This window comes from Tyto alba, unplaced genomic scaffold (genome assembly GCF_018691265.1).
Source record: "Tyto alba isolate M040663 unplaced genomic scaffold, T.alba_DEE_v4.0 Super-Scaffold_44, whole genome shotgun sequence".
In the NCBI taxonomy this organism is placed as follows: Eukaryota; Metazoa; Chordata; class Aves; order Strigiformes; family Tytonidae; genus Tyto; species Tyto alba.
In genome coordinates, this window is record NW_024881320.1 from 12,496,642 (window position 1) to 12,503,279 (window position 6,638).

The window sequence follows — 6,638 nt, forward strand, 5'->3', positions numbered from 1 at the left end:
CCCACGGCAGCGGCGCGGGCGGGGGCGGCGTCCCGGGGAGCGGCAGGGCGGGGGGCCTGGCCCCCCGAGGCTCCCGCATCTCCCAGGAAAGGAGCTCAGTACCTCCAAGGGCAGAGCCGGGAAGAGGAGCGCCCCTGCCCCGCGGGGTGACCCCACGCCAGCACCCCCGCCCCCACGCGTGCCCCTCGGAGGGTGCCTCCGCTCTGGCACCGGGAGCCAGCACGCTGCGGGGGGCCGGGGCCCGCCCGGGTGTTCAGCCTACCGAAACGGGCCCACAGTGGACACCAGCTCTATGGGTCAGCACCTATGGGTCTTATCGTTTCAACTGCAAGGATTCAAAGTCTTGATCCGAAGTTCCCGAGGGGAAGCTGGGTGCTCAGCCACTGCCCGTGTGTCAGAGCCCACAGGGGAAGTTTTCATCCAGCCTTTGAAATGGACATAGAGGTTTGTTAAGGCACATCATAAAATGATATAAAAATGAAGGGGTTTGTACCTAAAAAGCCAATTACTTAACGTCTTTGAAATCAACCACAGGTAATTAAGTGGCAACAAGTGGTTCAATAATGATGTTCTGTTTAAAAACAGTAAAAGATAATGGTGTCAAATCAGACATATGTTCCCAATGAGGAAAGGACGCAGTTCCCTCTTGCTCATCTTCAGACAGTGATTGTGCTTCACTGCTAGACTTGGATACCTCAGCAGTTTATGTACCCAGAAAGATGAAGGTGTGATTATCGCATAATAAGCTTACTCATGCTAGCTCTGCTCTTGCTGGCACATGCACAGCAGTTACTATGTGATGACACAGTCTTCTCTGCAACAACCCAAGTGCAACTTTTCTCTGCAGCCTGTGCTGCTGCACCCACACCATTACAGTCACACACACTGCTCAGGTCAAAGCTGCCACCGAAAGAGAATGATGCTGCGGCCTGGGCTCAGTGCGCCCTCTCCCCTCAGCTATGCTATCAGCACCAGATATGCAGCAGCCGTGCACAATTCCTGCACAAGGTGCCCTCCGTCCATCCTCAGGATGGCAGAGAGAAGAGGCTGGTCCTTCCTCTCTGGGTGTTTAGCTGTTGTGGTGGCTAAATGGGCTGTTGGGGTTTGTGGTGGGGATGTCTGCTGAGGAACAATTTCCCATTCGTACCTGCAGCATTGTTTCAGCTTGTAATTACAGCCAAGGTATCGTTTTGGTTTTGGTGGTTTTTGGTTGTTTTGTTGTTGTTGTGGGTTGTTTGTTTTTTTTTTACAACTGGCTTCTCCTGTTTGATACCAGCAGTGCAGAACTACTACTCATGGCTGGATGAACACAAGCTTTGGCTTTCCTTACTGCAGCTGCATTGCTGGAGCTGTGACTGATACAGGGGTCCTTCTTCCAGGAAGCTCAGAGGTAGCAGGAGGCTGAAATGAACATTTCCTAATACCTCGCTGTCCCGAGGAAGTTAATTCCATCAGGATGTAGCGCTGCTTCTAGAGAAGCTGCCATTTCTGGAGTTGCAGCTAGTGCTGACAAGGTGTTGCTGTGACGAAGTTCACACAGGTAAAATTCCTGTCTAGCCTGACTAACACTACCCTTGCCCTCCTTGGGGTCTTTTGAGCTATTCCTGAGGATGTAGCGACACTGCTGTCTACAGGTGGGTTGCAGCTCCTTGCCTCAGTTGACTGAGCACTGCAGAATTTGGAGCAGATGCCTCATTAGTGAGAAGGGACTCACTAGTGCAGGTGTGATTCATCACTTTGGAGAGCACTTCAGGGATCAGGGCATAAAATGGCTTGACTAACAGAGGCAATAACAATGCAGGCAGGGGCCATGTTACAGAACCAAGCAACAAAACAGCAGCAGCTGAAAAAACTGTGAAATGGGACAGAATGAGAGCACAAACCAGAAACCTAGCTGTCTACAACACCTGTGCTTGGGTTTCAGCTGGGAACAAACCCTGGCTGTTCAGAGAATCTGGAATACATCCTCCACACAAATTCATTTTGGAGGTTCCTCATGTATCTCCTTTTCTAGACAAATTAATCTTGGGATCACAGTGGCTGTGTAGCACCCGTTGCATACTAAAGAGCTAGCTATTCTGGAGCCAAATGTGAGGGAACAACAGTGCCCGGCTGCAGAGAGAAGCACATAATTCCAGCATGGCTGAGCAGCGAGATGCACAGTGACATCTCTCCAGAGAGAGCGCGTGGCTCCTCTTCCATCTGGCAGCACAAAAGAGGACAGGCCTGAATCCTCAAGACATGAAGATTATATTATGTAATGTGCATGCTTGCTGCTCCTGGAGATGGAAGTATGTCAAAACTATCTGCGTGATTCAGTCAGAGGCCAAGCCAGAGGGGAGCTGCACTTCCCTCCCCAAACCAGACGGATTTTGGAGCAAGTGAGTAGCCTGGGGCCAGTGGGGGAAGGTGGATCCAATTCCAGCATGCAATGATAAATGCAGCACTGCCTGCAAGTGTAAAATCCTGTCTTTCCTTAAAAGTGCTACCAAAAAGCATGCATGTGAGCAAAGGGGAAGGGTTCAGTCAATTCTTTTTGGCTTCACTTGTGTAGAGAAAATTTCTGAAAAAATTGAGAATACTGTTCAAACAAAGAGGGGCTGCATTGCCTGTCCTGAACTCATAAAAGTGTATTTCAATTTCAGTTAAAGACCACAGCCTAGAAAAGGAGTTTGAGAGTGAAATGAGTGAGCACTGCCTCTGTGGAAAAAAAAAAAAATCAAAATCTCCAGCAAGCTGGACAGGAAGGCACAAAACATCTGTGATGTTTTGCAGGAGTACTCTTGGTACGAGTTTCTTAGTGTTTATTATTCCTCTCACCTGCATTTTCAAGAACATAATCGTCTAGGGTAAGTATGATATCATACAAACAATTTGCCAAAGCACAGTAAGATCTAAAATGGATTGGGCTGAGAATCAGGATACTAATCAGGAATCTGCCCGGTAACAAGATGAACTGTCTATCCCTCATTTATGGCCTTTCCCTTCCCTTTACTATTTCTCCATTGCTTCTGAAGGGTTTCAGGGACACGTCATGTTTCAATAGTCGTAAAGATGCCAAGTATCAGTCTTCCAGCATATTGTATTTGGACAGGCATGTGTCTGCCTCCAGAGGAAGCAAAAGCACTGACAGCTGGAGATTCTGTTTGCTTGAAGACTTGGTACTGCTCTTCAAGTTTTACTTCACGGGAGAGGAATAATCCTGACAGCATTACAAAGGCATTATTGTTCTGGCTGTAATCCCTGTGCTCAAATCCACCCTGGTTACTTGCATCCTGATTGCAAACAGAGAACTTCCCTTTGTATTTGTCAGAACAAGACTGGCAGGTGGATTAGAGGTCACTGTTTTCTGTGGTCAAATAGCATTGAAGAGGGGAAAGGCTGCAGTGTGATCCTGTAATAAGCCTGCAGGAATGGGAAAGGAGGATGAAGGACAGTGGAACAAAAATAACAGTCCGTGAGAGGTATGGATGAACTACAGGAAGAACAGAGTTGGAGGAAAGCAAGATGACAGAGAGAGAAAGGGAAGAAATATGTAGGGACAAAGGTGAACCTCCCTACACTTTATAATGTAAATACAGAGGGGTCGCACGGGGGTCAGGCTGTGCCTGGTAGGAGCAACCATCAGTGTGGAAAAGAGGAAGTGTTCCAAAGAGAAGCAACAAATCTTTTCACTACAATGCTCTGTGAGGGCACAGACGTTGGCTTGACTCTACAGATCCATGTTGTTGGCACATGAGAGGCCAGTCAGAGCAGGAGACTACACTTCACATGGAGATGACGCCCCAACCCTTTCTTAGCCTGTTAAACCAAGTAATAACATGAAAGAAGATGAAACAGAAACTCTGCTGCTCAGTGGGACAGGTATGGCTGAGCTCCCTGAGCTAGAATGTGTGGTCTAACTTTACCCAGACTCCTGAGAAGAGACCCAACCTTCCCAACTCTAGGCATCTAACAAAAGTAAATAATTTTCCTGGAATTTCTCTTCACCCTGCTTCTTTCCCACACACCCTTTTTGAGTCTCAGTCTTCCAGTCCACACAGCTAGGAAAACAATTAATTAAACCAATATAGCTGGCTCGGCTTTGTCATTTTAGTGCCCGTGGCTGGCAAACATCACCTCTTTCATATCAAACATCTCTGTTGCCAAACTACAATCAACTTCACAGCCACATCTATGTAGAAGGCACTGCTCTGAAAGGGAGGTGAAACACAAGGCAGGGAGGAAGCACATTAAGGTGGAGATCTGAGTACAGATTCTAGGAAAAAAAAAATACTCTGAAAATCACTGAAGCAAAACTGATGTAGTTTTAACAGTGTCAGTGGTTCCTCTCTCCATTTGACACAGTCTCAAGACATAAAATTATATTGTGCCAAATAGTAAATAGCAAAGGAATGCTCAATTGTTTGGCTTGTCTTTGGCTTACATTGAAAGCAGCAATTAATATAGGATGGAAAAAATTAAATCACTTAAGAATTTTTCACTTTCAGATGACCTGAGCTCTCCTAGATAAGAGTAAAGCTTTTCACAAGCCCATGCAGATGTTTTACAGTCACAATAAACTATGTATGCAATAGAGTGGCCCCTTTCTGAAATATGATCTGGACCACAGGATTATTGCTGCTTTTCAGAGACAGGTGGACTCTTCAGCTGCATTAAAGAGGATCCCTGATTATCAGGTAAAAAGGCTGCATTTTTTTTCTGACTAGCAACATTTAATCTTTGCCAGGTTAAAAAAAAAAACCAAAACAACAAAAAAAAAAACAAACAACCAAACAAAATGTTATTTATTAACTGCCTAAAGAATTAGTTCAGGGAACAGGAGGAAAAGAGAGCAGCGCTGAAGGCCAGATACTTGTGGTCTGGGTTGGAAATAGTTTAGAGACAAGGCTGAATAAATTGCTATTGCTTGTTCTCTGCCTGGCAGCCTGATCTCTGGCCAGTCTCCTGGCAAATAAAACCTCTGGTGTTTATTTTGGGAGAGGGTTACTTTCCAATGGGAGAGGTATTAAGGTGTATCAAGATTATGATACATCAGTTCTCATCTTTTATTCTGCCACTATTGATGCACCTGGGAAATCAGAATAAAAGTTGCTGCTCCTTTTCATCCTTTGACCCTTTCACCACTACCAACCAAAATGTGAGCTACCATCATGAAACTGTTATACCACACACAGGCAAGAGTATGAAATAAATACAGTGAGCTGAAATTCATTTGGGATCGGCTGGAGTGAATCACTGGTTATCTCCAGGGCAGCTGTTCTCTCTCCATAGAGCTGCTCTCTCTCAAGTATTTTATTTAATGAACACTGATACTAGTACATAACAAGCACAGTTATGGTAGAAGATAGCTCCAGGGAGAGACAGGGTTTGCCACATCTGGCTTGTAACCAGAAAGGAAGCTGTATGAGTTGCAAAATATGGTTAGGTTTCTATTAGCATGCAGTAGTCCCTTTCAGATGAAAAATTACAGCCCTAGTACTGACACAAGAGAAGAGGGTCAGGAACATGTAGCCAGTGGAGGAAGGACACCCTGTTTCAGCAGCAGAGCTGCTCAAAACTCCCGTGCAAGCATGCCTACCTTCCTGCTGAGTTGGCAGGCTAGCAAAGGGAGAGGGGCAAGATGCTGCTACCAGTGTCATTGGCACAAGAAACTAAACAAAGGCACTGCATTTTCGTAGGCTTGGAGAGCTACTTTTTTTTTTTTTTTTTTTTTTTTTCCCCCCCCAAGAATTTAATAACAGATCTGGTGTCCAGAACAAATTGCAGCCTAGGTAGTTACATTCTGCCTAAATTACCCTTCAATTTCAGGTAAAGTAATTTTCAATTCTACAAATAAATTAGTTGCAAAATGCTTTTTATGACCATTTCAGAGGGGTGCTATGTTTTGGTAGCTGATCTAACAGCATCTCATTAATACAATTACCAAGTTTTATTGAATAATGTAGGTTTTTAGTAATTTTGAACAAATCCTGTTAAACATCTAGAGAAGCATTTTTATTTCACAGTTATTAAAGGATCAAATTAACTTACACAGAATGAGTAGTTTTATCTCGTGCAGTGGCAAAAACCAGCTTTGCAGTTTTCAGGCAGGCAGCACACACTAGTGTATAAGCAAGGAGCTGGGTGTCAAAATGAGCACTGATGACCACTCTGCCTGTGATGTTCTTTGACTTGCTGAATACTAAATTCTGACACCTTTCCCCACAGTAAAGAGTACCTACAGAGATTTGAGCTTTATTGCACTATGCCTTAGGTTTTTTCCATGTGAAGTGCAGACAGTAACGCCTGCTTTCCAAAGGTGTCCTCAGGTCTCTGGATTTAAGAATTTCTGTTCAGATACAAAGTAGAAAGTGTTGTGGGCTTCTGAAAATCATTTAATGCAGCATGTACAGAAGCTGGAAAAAATGGAAATTTTCTGCTTCTGGATATGACTTCTAAATACAAACTGTGGACACGTGCTAGTATGTTCTTTATTTTTTGAAGTGGGATTTAAGGAGAGCTCCGTATTTGCTGTCCGAAGGTCAAGTTCACATCTGTCCTTTATCTGCTTATTAATAACATAAAACTCTATTAAAACTCTTTGTTTCCTGCAGTAGTTTAGCAGTGAGGAGGGAAGGCTCTTTGTTTACTCTTTG